We start from the raw sequence: 14,752 nt of genomic DNA, 5'->3' as shown, positions 1-14,752 counted from the left end.
AGCCCCAAAGCATGATGTTTCCACCCCCATGCTTCACAGTAGGTATGGTGTTCTTTGGATGCAACTCAGCATTCTTTGTCCTCCAAACACGACGAGTTGAGTTTTTACCAAAAAGTTATATTTTGGTTTCATCTGACCATATGACATTCTCCCAATCCTCTTCTGGATCATCCAAATGCACTCTAGCAAACTTCAGACGGGCCTGGACATGTACTGGCTTAAGCAGGGGGACACGTCTGGCACTGCAGGATTTGAGTCCCTGGCGGCGTAGTGTGTTACTGATGGTAGGCTTTGTTACTTTGGTCCCAGCTCTCTGCAGGTCATTCACTAGGTCCCCCCGTGTGGTTCTGGGATTTTTGCTCACCGTTCTTGTGATCATTTTGACCCCACGGGGTGAGATCTTGCGTGGAGCCCCAGATCAAGGGAGATTATCAGTGGTCTTGTATGTCTTCCATTTCCTAATAATTGCTCCCACAGTTGATTTCTTCAAACCAAGCTGCTTACCTATTGCAGATTCAGTCTTCCCCCAGCCTGGTGCAGGTCTACAATTTTGTTTCTGGTGTCCTTTGACAGCTCTTTGGTCTTGGCCATAGTGGAGTTTGGAGTGTGACTGTTTGAGGTTGTGGACAGGTGTCTTTTATACTGATAACAAGTTCAAACAGGTGCCATTAATGCAGGTAACGAGTGGAGGACAGAGGAGCCTCTTAAAGAAGAAGTTACAGGTCTGTGAGAGCCAGAAATCTTGCTTGTTTGTAGGTGACCAAATACTTATTTTCCACCATAATTTGCAAATAAATTCATAAAAAAATCCTACAATGTGATTTTCTGGATTTTTTTTTTCTCATTTTGTCTGTCATCGTTGACATGTACCTATGATGAAAATTACAGGCCTCTCTCATCTTTTTTAAGTGGGAGAACTTGCACAATTGGTGGCTGACTAAATACTTTTTTTCCCCACTGTATATATATATATATATATATTTTTTTAGGGGGTAGATCAGCTTTAATATTGCAGATAGATTGTAACTCCCATCAATGTAATTGTCTGCATCACTTCAAATCCCCTATTTGTTTTTTTCCCCGCAAATATATATATGTATATATATGTATATATATATATATATATATATATATATATATATATATTTACATATACACTACCGTTCAAAAGTTTGGGGTTACTTAGAAATGTCCTTGTTTTCGAAAGAAAAGCATTTTTTTGTCCATTAAAATAACATAAAATTGATCAGAAATACAGTGTAGACATTGTTAATGTTGTAAATGGCTATTGTAGCTGGAAACGGCTGATTTTTAATGGAATATCTACATAGGCGTACAGAGGCCCATTATCAGCAACCATCAGTCCTGTGTTCCAATGGCATGTTGAGTTTGCTAATCCAAGTTTATCATTTTAAAAGGCTAATTGATCATTAGAAAACCCTTTTGCAATTAAAGAAAGATGCCAGAGTTTCCGACTTGTAATTCCAAGTTGGATGACCATTCAAACCGATTTTTCCTAGTCGGATTAAATTTTTTCTGAGTTCCCATTTGTCTTGAACGCACTGAAGTCGGAAGTCGGAGATTTCCGAGTTCCGAGTTGTTTTGAACAAGGCATAATGCCGCGTTCAAAACGACTGGGAACTCGGAAAAATACGAGGTCAAATCATGACGTCAGTGATCTTCAGGTCGGAAAGTCAGAGCTCTAGAAAGAGGCCTGAGTTCCCGAGTTGTAATTTCTAGTTGGATGACCGTTCAAATCGATTTTTCCCAGTCGGAGCTCGTTTTTTTGAATGGGGCATTGTTTTAGGCTTGTATAAATAAATGTCTGTTTTAATTTCTCTGGTAATAAGAACAACATTAATTTGTGCATGAGGCAGATGCGGTGCGACTCGAGTTTCGCCATCAGGTGGAAGACAGTGCCCCCTCTGTCTGGTCCGTCCCTCCGCTGAGACTAATGCCCCATTCAAAACAACTGGGAGGTCGGAAAAAAACTAGCTCCGACTGGGAAAAATCAATTTGAACTGTCATCAAACTAGAAATTACATCTCGGGAACTCAGGCCTCTTTCTAGAGCTCCGACTTTCCGACCTGAAGATCACTGACGTCATGATTTGACTTCGTATTTTTCAGAGTTCCCAGTCGCTCTGAAAGAGCTGCAAAATCTGGACCCCTACAAATCAGCTGGGCTAGACAATCCGGACCCTTTCTTTATAAAATTAGCCGCCGAAATTGTCGCAACCCCTATTACTAGCCTGTTCAACCTCTCTTTCGTATCGTCTGAGATCCCCAGAGATTGGAAAGCTGCCGCGGTCATCCCCCTCTTCAAAGGGGGGCTTTCCAATCTCTGGGGATCTCAGACGATACGACAGAGAGGTTGAAGTGACACTCTAGATCCAAACTGTTACAGACGTATATCCATCCTACCCTGCCTTTCAAAAGTATTTGAAGGCCAAGTTAACAAACAGATCACCGACTACTTCGAATCCCACCGTACCTTCTCCGCTATGCAATCTGGTTTCCGAGCTGGTCATGGGTGCAGCTCAGCCACGCTCAAGGTCCTAAACGATATAATAACCGCGACTGATAAAAGATAGTACTGTGCAGCCGTCTTCATCGACCTGGCCAAGGCTTTTGACTCTGTCAATCTGATATAGGAATTAAAATATATACAGGTTAAAAGTAATTACTAAATGTTCCACCCTTAAATATAGTTGTGAAATGTTCTTGTTTTAAGTATGATTAGTACTTTCTTAGTAGTGACTAATTATTACACTCTGAAACTGTGTGAGATGTGTTAGAATCTACTACCTGGTAATGTGTGAGTGTAGGACCAGTAAAGATTATGACATTGTGCTACTATTTAGCAATGTGAGTAAGAGTTAGGCCAGACAACAAAGGACAAGGAGAACTGTCTACAGGCAACTGAGAAACCAAGATAACTGAGGAATTTAGGGAGGAGAGAAACTGTTAGGCTTGTGTGTGTTTGTGTGTGAACTGATGGTCAGGAGAGCAATTCTAAAGTGGAAAACTACAGCCTGCCTACAGAGGGGAGGGATCTTTTCTCTGACGTGTGCATATAAAAATATTGTATGACCATTTTGTTTTAGAATGTTCTCATGAATAAACCCTGATGATTGTATGCTGGGCTGCTTGGTCTGATTATTAGAGATTTACAACCTCTGGGATACAGACTGAGTAATAAGTTCATTTTTGAAACATTTGGATAGAAATTCTCATAACAGCTTGGTCCTTTCGAGCCGGATCTCAACACCCGTTGTGTGTCGTCCCAGGGAACCCCGAAACCGTGCACGGGCGGATCTAGGATCCGTGGGACAAAGTCCTGACCTCTAAGATTGAGGGTTAATCCAGGCCGGCGGTGAACTGGTTCACGACAGGAACGGTGACGAGATCCAACCAAATTGAGTCCAAGCTACAAGAATAAGATCAGTAGTCTTTATTCATGGGTTTTGGGGGAAATTATCTGAACTTGCAGTAACTGTTGTAATTCTTGTAAAGGTTGGTTACCAAAACCCTCAAGGAAGTCTTGCCATCGTGTTTTTAGACGCTTATCTAGAGAAAACCACGCGTGAGTATTCTAAATAAGTAGGAAATACGACTGGTGTAGCAAAGGGGGGGGTCCGAAATAGACTCCGGGTAGAGAGGCCATTACCGAACATAAACTAGCCTTGTGTTGAGACAATATGAAAGAGGATTGTCAAAAGTATACAAGAAGGGAGTAAACTTTAGCAGATTTTTTTATTTATTTTTACGTTTATCTAGAGAAAACCACGCGTGAGTATTCTAGATAAATAGGAAAACAGGGGTGAAACTTCAAAGGAAGAGAGTGTGATAGTTAGACGGTCTGGGATCGTCAATAAATATCAAGTAAAGGGAATTTAAAATAGTATGTGTGAGAAATTGAATATTATAAGTCACAAACAACTGTAGATTAGCAGTAACTCTATCCGTTCCATGAAACTGGAGCCGTAATTTGTCTTAGTACAAACTCCAAGTCATGAAACTGGAGCCGTAATTTGTCTTAGTACAAACTCCAAGTCATGAAATTGGGGCCGTAATTTGTCTAAGTACAAACTCCAAGTTGCCGGTAGTGTTAACCAATAATCTTGTGACAGACTTAATATTTGCTCAAAAGTCACATCTAAGAATAAATTCCAAAGACAGGGACCAAAATAGGTCGTGTGAGGAAGTAAGTAATTATAATTGACTATTTTGAGGAAGAAACATATAAGAAATTAATTAAAGATCAAATAAATCATTAAAAGCAAAATTGTACAATTATTTAATACCTAACAACTCAGTTAAAGTGACAAAAACAATTATTAGAGAGTTGGAAGTAATCTAAATTCAAATAAAGGTGAGATTCAGGAATTTGGTAAAAGCCATAAAGTAATTGTTCAAAGTTTTGGGTATAGGACGATCAAAGTCCTGCCAATATGGGAAGCAAACCCTCCAAGGAGGTCCCGGGGTCAACCGGAGATGAGAGATTTATGGAATCCAGGGATAGAAGACATCTCCATTATGTAACCAGGTGGAGGGAGAGGTATGGTTTTGAGGGACGTCTGGACGCAAATAAACTCGAATCCATGCTTAAACAGATACATAAGGTGTGTAAAGGAGAAAGAAGCAGTGAGAGAGAGAGAGAGGTCTAAGACAGAACCCACAGCTCCCCCTGTAGAAAGGTCTAGATCAAGACAATACACCTCCCTGGCAGATCAGGCCTGGAGGAATAAATCCAGACGATGAGGTGGTAGTGGTGAGGGGAAGGGTGCCACAGCAGGCTGCCATTTTGGAGTTTCCACCCCCTTACCAGAACCAAGGGGAAGCTGAGGGAGCACAGAGGGGGGTTGAGGATAAGGCAAAGGAAGATAGTACAGTTGAGGTTCTAAGGAAATGTTTGGAATAACAGCAGCAACCCAATTGGTCATTGCAGAAATTAGAAAGAGAGAGAGAGAGACGGAAAGAGAAGGCTAAGAAAGTAACTAGAGTACTAGGATACAATAGGGGGGTCAAGGGACCGAAGGGTGGAAGACCCAGGTCCCTGAGGAGACTTGAACCCCACAAAGGTCCAGTTAGGAGCTGAGCTCAGGAGGGAGTCAGTATGAGTCAGGAGATGAGAGAGTAGGAGGGGGCCAGTACCCAACTGATAGCCTTACCTAATCTATTGGCAGGGAATGAAGGGGCCCCAGCAACCTTAGATGTATACAGTAATAATAATAATAATAATATGCCATTTAGCAGACAGGCCATGAACACAGAGGACGTGGCCAGAGCGGTAGAAGGAATGACCCACCCCAAAACAGGAATAGTAAGGTTTGGGCTGCCGTTAGAGGGCAGTGGGTTTCAGGGGATGCCCAGAGGGCACTTTTGCCATGGGCCGATCACGGAGAGTATGTTGTGAAAATAACTGAATTGTGTAATAGCCTCAGAGAACATTACCATCGTCATGCAGACTTCTCTAAAGTACATGAGTGTAAACAAGAGGATAGTGAGACTGTCAGCCAGTACTTAGAGAGAGTTAAAGATGTGTTTAACACAAAAAGTGGCATACCCGAACCAGACCAGAGACAGGGGAATGATACGCCCTACCATTAGCAATTAAAAATATAGTGTTCCTCAGTGGAATGAGACCAGAGATAAGCAGGACCATTAAACATACTTTGATAGGGGGGAGAAAAGCACAGCAACACATATTGAGGGTAAAAGGTTTGCAGTTTACCAAGAGCAGATTGGGAGAGACCTTAAGGGAGAGCCAACTCTCGGGGAGATAGTGAGGCCAGAACAAAGGAGCAGTGTCCTGGAAATCACAGTCTGTTTTTTGTTTTTTTCAGTTCTGCTGGGAGTATATTTGATGATGGGGATTTGTGTTGAATGAGAGGCTAGAGACTTCATAAAATAATAATTGGAATAATAATTATATATTAACTTGCTCACCCAAACGTAGACATACGTCATGGGTGAGACATAATTAATATAATATTGTACAAAGCCAATTTAGGGTTTCCATTAAGGAACGTCAATCACTACATTGGATATTAATACTATGGAGATAAATTCAATATATGCTGGTCAACTACTGCATGTGTTTGGTGTTATTTGTAGCCTACTTAGAAAGGACAGTTACCTATATCTGCTGTATTCTAAACAATGACAGATTGGGGGTTTCATAAGAGGTGGCTATAATTTTAGTTGATAACAGAGGTAATTAGATTTGAGAAATGTTGAAAAGTAATGTTAGATGGAAAGTCAGCAATAGAGGATAGAGTTTGTACAGGGTTTCCTGTGTAAAAAAAAAAGTAATAGAAATTGGGTGATGAGAAATGTTGAATTGCATTGTTTAAGCAAGAATGGCATTAAATTCATGCTTTCTAGTTATGTGTATGCAAATATGTTATTTGTTTTTGGTGGTGTGTGGATAGAATTTACTAATGCCAGGATTTAGTAAACGAAGCAGAGAGATGTAGTGAGAGCAGTGGAAGGGATACCCCACCCTAAAACGGGGGTACACCAGTTCAGAAGAGATGTGGAAGTTCTGACCGCCAGCTTTAAGCTGAATACAGGGGAACTAGAGAGGGCAGTCAGACAGTTAGTGTTAAAGGACTGGGCGGCAGTGAGAGGAAACTGGGTTCCCGGAGATGGGAATGCGCCGGTTCTAGAGTGGGCAGAAGGAGGGGCATATGGAGATAAATTGGCACAACTCTGTGATAATCTGAGAGAATATTGTCACAGACATGCCGACTTCTCCAAAGTCCATGAGTGTAAGCAGGGAGACAGTGAGACTATTAGTCAATACCTAGAGAGACTGAGAGATGTGTTCAATGGAAACAGTGGATTTATTAAACAATAGGTTTATATTTTAATAAATTAATGCAACAGGTTTAAATCAGTAGATTACCGGAAGGTGGTTATGGGTTTGTTATTTATAGGTTTAGTGAATTTAATGACACGTGGAGTTATCCGATGTGTTCTGAGGGGGAGTTTTTTGTTTTTCTTTATTTCCCAGGACTGAGGAAAATCCCCTACAGTATATGTTAAGGGACAGTAGGAGACAACGTATCAAACATTTTTGAAATAGATGCCTGGAATAAAATATCACTGCTTACTTATATGAAGTAAGGAATTATATTGGCAAATGAGTGAAATATGACATTAAGAAGGGTGACAGGAACAATAGAAGGGGAAACAGATTTTCCTAAGGTGTTGGTCAAATAAATGATAATGGATAATTTGATATGGGATCACATGGAGCAGATTTAGGGGTTCAATAATCATTGTGAGGTTTAAAGAGGATATGATCTGAAGGGTAATCAATTAAACATAATAATTGTATACTCGAGGAATTTTGAGTGGTTTTATGGATTAGTTATGAGGAATTAGATTGATACAAACGATTATTGATGAGTTAGGACTGGGGATATCTGTATCATGTTTTGTGTGTACTTACCATCTTTAGATTACTGATGGCAATTGAAGGTTAACAAAATGTATAATTTCTCTTCCAGGAGAAAGAGATTCGCTTATCTCATTGGAATGTTGCCCAGGGATAGGGGGAGCAGTTTAGTGGAGTTAGGCAGTATTTAGGTCGTAAAAGTGAGCTACCAAATTAAGTGGGGCCTGGCTATTTTTGGTTGTTGTTTTTCAATTGGGTTTTTCAAATTAAAAACAACACACATAGTATGATGTTTATAAAGGGTTGTTATTTAAATTTTAGGGGGTTTTCAACAGGTCAAAGGTGATAAGTCTTAAAGGAGCACACACAGTGAATTTTATGGAGTTTTTCGGTTTTGACTGAGTTTAGGGTATACATGATTTCTTATGAGAATAAATGTCATGAGGACTTAATAAACACTTGGGATAAGTAACATTTATGAAATATTTAGAACTCTGTTTTGACTTTCTGGTGTTAATTAATCATCCACACTGGTAAATTCTAAAGGCATGAGAGGAGGACTTTAAGATAGTTTATTTTACCAAGTTGAGGGTAATTTATAGTACTGTGAAAAGTGTGAAGAAATTTATAATTTAGTAATAATATGTATGATTCGAACCATAAAATAACAGAAAGAGAGAGAGAGCTTTCCCTGAATGAGGGATACCTGTTGCTAGTAAATTGTACTAATCTTGGATTACTTTTACGGGATAGAAGTAAGTTGAGGTATTATCAAATGTTGTCAGCAGGGTTAAAACACTTCTCTGGTCCCAGTCAGCTGTCAAAATAGGAAGATTCGATAGATAGAGATCTACTTATAGAGAGCTACAGTAGGGCCCCAATTAAGGAAGTTCACAGATGGGTGAAGCAAGGCGCAGTAAATAAGGAAGGAATATGGGTCAAAGACAGTTACCAATTCTCCCGAAATTACTGTTTAGATATGCTGCAATATTGACACATGGGCAGAGACATGTGTCAACGGGAGGGATGGATGGTAGAGCAGATTAGACAACACTTTGTTGCATATGGGATTACAAATTATTTAAACAAACAAAAATATTAACTTTTGTTCAAGATGTGTTATCTGTGCTCAAAATAATCACCAGGGCAGACAAAGGGCACCTCAGGGTGAGTATCCTCCGGCTAAGTACCCCTTCCAGCAATTGGAAATGGATTTTATAGAGTTATCACGGAGTGAAGGGAAGACATTTAGAGTAACCCCAGATAAAGATGGTTATCCCCCTTTGAGAAAGTGTTTGGAAGACCTTACAGAATGCCACAGTTGGCAGGACCAGAACAGGCAGACATAGAACTAGAGAATACACTAGCAGAACACATGAGAAAATTGTTCGGTAACCGTATGTCTAAGAATTTGTGTCCTACAGGAGAATTAAAGGAGAAGGTGATTCATAGTATATAACCTGGAGACTGGGTGTGGATCCAATCGTTGAGGAAAAAGGATTGAAAGCAGCTACGCTGGGAGGGACCATACCAAGTCCTATTGGTAACTGCCTTCGCTATAAGAATAGCTGAGAGAGCCACTTGGGTCCACGTTACCCACTGCAAAAAGGTAGGCCCACATACCAACACCGTTGAACACACACAGAGTTAAAGAGAAGAACTGACCCACTAGGGTTCGGGGGTAAACTCTGTTAACGAAGAATCCCTACCACGACCTTTCATCACTGTGGGGTGTTTATAGAGGTGTGGGTATGGGGAAGTACCAGGCATGTGGGTCAGGGACAGGATTGGGATGGCGGTTTTTGGGATTTTGGGGGACTCTGAGCTGCATCATCATGTTAACCATATTATGGATTACTCCAGGTCAACCTAAACAGGGAAATGATGCACTGATTCGATCTCGTAGAAATACTGAAACCAAGAAAGACTATTGGGGGAATGATTATTTTAATAGTTAAAGTCAGTTTAGGACAAGATGGGGGATTCAAGATACCATTTGACTTATCCCATGAAGAGATAGGAGGTTTTGGGGGCTTTGGTAAGAAGGGGGCGTGTACAAGAAAGTTAGGTCCTAGAAGGTATGGTAAATACATTTGCACTGGGGAATGTCCTTGGGCAAGGGTGTTTAAACATACCTGGGGAACATACTATGAGAATGGAATGGACGCAGTACACCGTTGGGGAATTAAACAAACCCATGATAAATGTAAAACGGAACTGGTGATAACGGTAAAGTCAATTATGCAAGATGACATAGCAAGGAACTATTGGGCCTGTGTTGATGAATCTTCCACCTCCGAGACAGATCAGTAGGTAGATCCAATGTTATCACCAGAGGTATCAATAAATAGTCTAATACCCCTTGGAAGGCCCTCAGTAGGAATCCTAAATAGCACTAAACCACCAAGGGTAGAATATTTCCTCTTGCAGGAAATGAACCAAGGAGAAGTAGAAGGAATTTCAAATGAGAACTTCTGGGTAAGGTGGATGAACTACACAGCTAGGGCGTTGGGTCAAACTAATTGTTATGCCTGTTCAACAGGTAGGCCAACCCTTGTAACTGCACCTATGCCTCAGACCATGTTCTCTTGTGTGATAGATTTGGGATCAAACCAAACCTCACCTAATTGTTCCGATATTAAAATAACCACTCTTAAAAAGGATAATACTAAGGCACCCCAATTCACCATGAACCCCAGAGATTATCAATGTTATAGACACCAAAGTAATGCGAATCACAGATCAAATTGGAGAAGGGTTTACAACAACGTTTTTCTGGTGGGTTACAATTGATAAAAATGTTGACTGGATTAATTACATCTACAAAGGTTTGTTAATTAGACAAGGGATGCAGTGAAGAGAATCTCAGGCCAACTATCCGCCACCTCACTCATGACCTGCAGAATAGTTTGGTTCTCTAAATGCTTTTAGCAGAGAAGGGCGGATTTGCAAGATGGTGGGAGGTCATTGTTGTATGTTTATCCCCAACAATACAGCCCCAGATGGTACAGTAACTAGAGCACTGGCAGGTCTCACTGCATTAAGTAAAGAATGGGCTGAGAACTGGGGGATGAATACATCAATGACTGGTTGGTTTGATAACATGTTTGGTAAATGGAAAACTATTGTTGTAACTATTCTGGGTGCAGCTATAGCTTCTATGGGTATACTTGTTCTTTGTGGATGTTGTCTTATTCCCTGTGTCCGAGGGTTGGTGAGCAAGGCGTTGGAGAATGCAGTTTCCCAACAAATGGTGAGATACGGCCCAATCCCGGACTCCGACCCAAGGAATGAAGAATATGACCCACCAGGCTTGGTGGAGGACGACAACTATTCAGATAGTTTGAGACTGGATGTTTTCCTAGAACTATAAATCTCTAGTTTAAAAGTAATTGTAATGATTTTCTGTGTATTAAAGTGAGGATAATTTAGTCAAAGGGTGGATTGATATAGGAATTAAAATATATACAGGTTAAAAGTAATGACTAAATGTTCCACCCTTAAATATAGTTGTGAAATGTTCTTGTTTTAAGTATGATTAGTACTTTCTTAGTAGTGACTAATTATTACACTCTGAGACTGTGTGAGATGTGTTAGAATCTACTACCTGGTAATGTGTGAGTGTAGGACCAGTAAAGATTATGACATTGTGCTACTATTTAGCAATGTGAGTAAGAGTTAGGCCAGACAACAAAGGACAAGGAGAACTGTCTACAGGCAACTGAGAAACCAAGATAACTGAGGAATTTAGGGAGGAGAGAAACTGTTAGGCTTGTGTGTGTGTGTGTGTGTGTGTGTGTGTGTGTGTGTGTGTGTGTGTGTGTGTGTGTGTGTGTGTGTGTGTGTGTGTGTGTGTGTGAACTGATGGTCAGAAGAGCAATTATAAAGTGGAAAACTACAGCCTGCCTACAGAGGGGAGGGATTTTTTCTCTGACGTGTGCATATACAAATATTGTACGACCATTTTGTTTTAGAACGTTCTCATAAATAAACCCTGATGATTGTATGCTGGGCTGCTTGGTCTGATTATTAGAGATTTACAACCTCTGGGATACAGACTGAGTAATAAGTTCATTTTTCAAACATTGGGATAGAAATTCTCATAACACAATCACTGCATTCTTATTGGCAGACTAAATAGCCTTGGTTTCTCATCTGACTGCCTCGCCTGGTTCACCAACTACTTTTCAGATAGAGTTCAATGTGTCAAATCGGAGGGCCTGTTGTCTGGACCTCTGGCAGTCTCTATGGGGGTGCCACAGGGTTCAATTCTCGGGCCGACTCTATTCTCTGTGTATATCAATGATGTCGCTCTTGCTGCTGGTGACTCTCAGATCCACCTCTACGCAGACGACACCATTTTGTATACATCTGGCCCTTCATTGGACACTGTGTTAACAAACCTCCAAACGAGCTTCAATGCCATACAACACTCCTTCTGTGGCCTCCAACTGCTCTTAAACGCTAGTAAAACTAAATGCATGCTCTTCAACCAAACGCTGCTTGCACCCGCCCGCCCGACTAGAATCACTACTCTCGGCGGGTCTGACTTAGAATATGTGGACAACTACAAATACCTAGGTGTCTGGTTAGACCGTAAACGCTCCTTCCAGACTCACATTAAGCATCTCCAATCCAAAGTTAAATCTAGAATCAGCTTCCTGTTTCACAACAAAGCCTCCTTCACTCATGCTGTTAAACATGCCCTCGTAAAACTGACTATCCTACCGATCGTTGACTTTGGCGATGTCATTTACAAAATAGCTTCCAACACTCAACTCAGCAAATTGGATGTAGTCTATCACAGTGCCATCCGTTTTGTCACAAAAGCCCCATATACTACCCACCATTGTGACCTGTACGCTCTCGTTGGCTGGCCCTCACTACATATTCGTTGCCAAACCCACTGGCTCCAGGTCATCTATAAATCACTTCTAGGCAAATCCCCGCCTTATCTTAGCTCATTGGTCACCATAGCAACACCCACCCGTAGTATGCTTTCCAGCAGGTATATCTCACTGGTCATCCCCAAAGCCAACACCTCCTTTGGCCGCCATTCCTTCCAGTTCTCTTCTGCAAATGACTGGAACGAACTACAAAAATCTCTGAAGCTGGAGACACTTATCTCCCTCATTAACTTTAAGCATCAGTTGTCAGAGCAGCTTACCGATCTCTGTACCTATACACAGCCCATCTGTAATTACCCCACCCAACTACCTCATCCCCATATTGTTATTTACATTGTTATTTATTTTGCTCATTTGCACCCCAGTATCTCTATTTGCACATCATAATAATAATAATAATATGCCATTTAGCAGACGCTTTTATCCAAAGCGACTTACAGTCATACGTGCATACATTTTTTGTGTATGGGTGGTCCCGGGGATCGAACCCACTACCTTGGCGTTACAAGCGCCGTGCTCTACCAGCTTGTAACTGCACCTATGGACCACAATCATCTTCTGCACATCTATCACTCCAGTGTTAATACTAAATTGTAATTATTTTGCACTATGGCCTATTTATTGCCTTACCTCCATAACTTACTACATTTGCACACACTGTATATAGATTTTCTATTGTGTTATTGACTGTACGTTTTTGTTTATTCCATATGTAACTCTGTGTTGTTGTTTTTATCACACTGCTTTGCTTTATCTTGGCCAGGTCGCAGTTGTAAATGAGAACTTGTTCTCAACTGGCTTACCTGGTTAAATAAAGGTGAAATAAAATAAAATCACTGACATGATTTGACCTAGTTTTCCCCCCGAGTTCCCAGTTGTCTTGAAAGCACCATGACCATCAGATTCAGGTACCATCAGTCCAGTAAAATAAATCATCAATAATACATTATTTAAATGTATGCTCAGCTGTGCCTTGCAAGTGCTCACCAACTGATCTATTTTGTTGTCAAAGCTCGAGTTTTGAAGTATAATATGGTCTGAGAAGAACAATATTGGCAGGCCAGCCATTTAACCAACATGCTGTGATAATGTATTAGGCCTACTGCACAATCCTCATTCCTACAGAACATTTTTTATTATGTTAATGTAGAACTATTTTAGTCATGTTTAAAAACAAATCTGAGTGGTAGACCTCGGCTAGCTTTTTGACTTCGAAAGTGATCTTGACTCAGAAAAGGTTGGTGACCACTGATCTAAGATAACTCAAGAAATGCCGAGGAGATCTTAGCCGCGCAATTTGACATCTAACTAAGATGTTTGGTGCAGTATTTCTCAAGTGAAAAAATGTGCATGAAAACTAGTAGTCTCTTTGAAAGACAACAAACACTTAATTGAAGAATCCCTACTGGTGACCAATCACCAACGAAGGGGCGTAGACTTCGGCTACCGTCTTCAGCTTGCCTCTAGAAAAAATGCATTGTGCTCGAACAACCGAAAAAACCCTTGCCTAAACCCAACACGAACAAAAACGGCACAAAATATTGTCATAATATGTGCACGAACTGTTCCGGATGGGAAGCGTGCGGAGTCACTCACAGTACTCTGTATTAAAGCTGTTGCCCAGCACAAGAGATCCATTTAAGTTTTGCAGACTAATTCCAATAACATGTATTTGTATTTTATGAAAAGTGTATTTCTTTAAATATAGCCTACACAGCTTTCAACATACCAGCATTTGTGTAAACTTTCAAAATAAATGCTAATACGTCAAATGAAACATAAATTTTTTCAAAGGTGGTTGCAATGCTGTGAAAAACAGTTGTACTGCACTAGAGTGCATAAAAACATCGATATTCCTAGTTTATCATGTCTGTGTATGCAAGTGTGCTGCTAGCATAATATTATGCTGCTAGGAGAACGTTAATCATCCAACGACTGTACGTTTGCTGCGTTCTTGTGCTATTCGGAAATGTCTGACTTGCTAACTGGTGAACGCGGGACGTGTAATACTACAACCTAGTAGCAAGTCGGACATTTCCGAGTTTCCTAGTTCCGGCTGGCACGTCAACGCGGTAATAGAGTTTGCCAGTTTGTAGTCCTACAACCCGGAAATTAGTCACCTCTGGCTCGCCATCCCTATGGGGAAAATTAATGGGGAATTAATAGGGTTTTGGAATAAATGCAGAAAATAAGGTCTGAGGTTAACACTGGTTTAAGAAATCGTATACGTTTTGTTCTATTAGATAATAGCAGTCAGTTAACATGACCTTTATGAATTATGACCTTTATGTGGTTTGTGTTTTTTATTATTAAATACATTCTTCAAAATTCACAAAAAATGATGCTAGGTGATGAAGATTATAGAACAAAACGTATAAGATCTCCTAAGCCTGTGTTTACCACATACATTATTTTAGGCGTTTATCCAAAAACCTTAC

Source organism: Coregonus clupeaformis, chromosome 19 (assembly GCF_020615455.1).
Source record: "Coregonus clupeaformis isolate EN_2021a chromosome 19, ASM2061545v1, whole genome shotgun sequence".
Taxonomy (NCBI): Eukaryota; Metazoa; Chordata; class Actinopteri; order Salmoniformes; family Salmonidae; genus Coregonus; species Coregonus clupeaformis.
Note: the sequence above shows the minus strand (reverse complement) of the source record.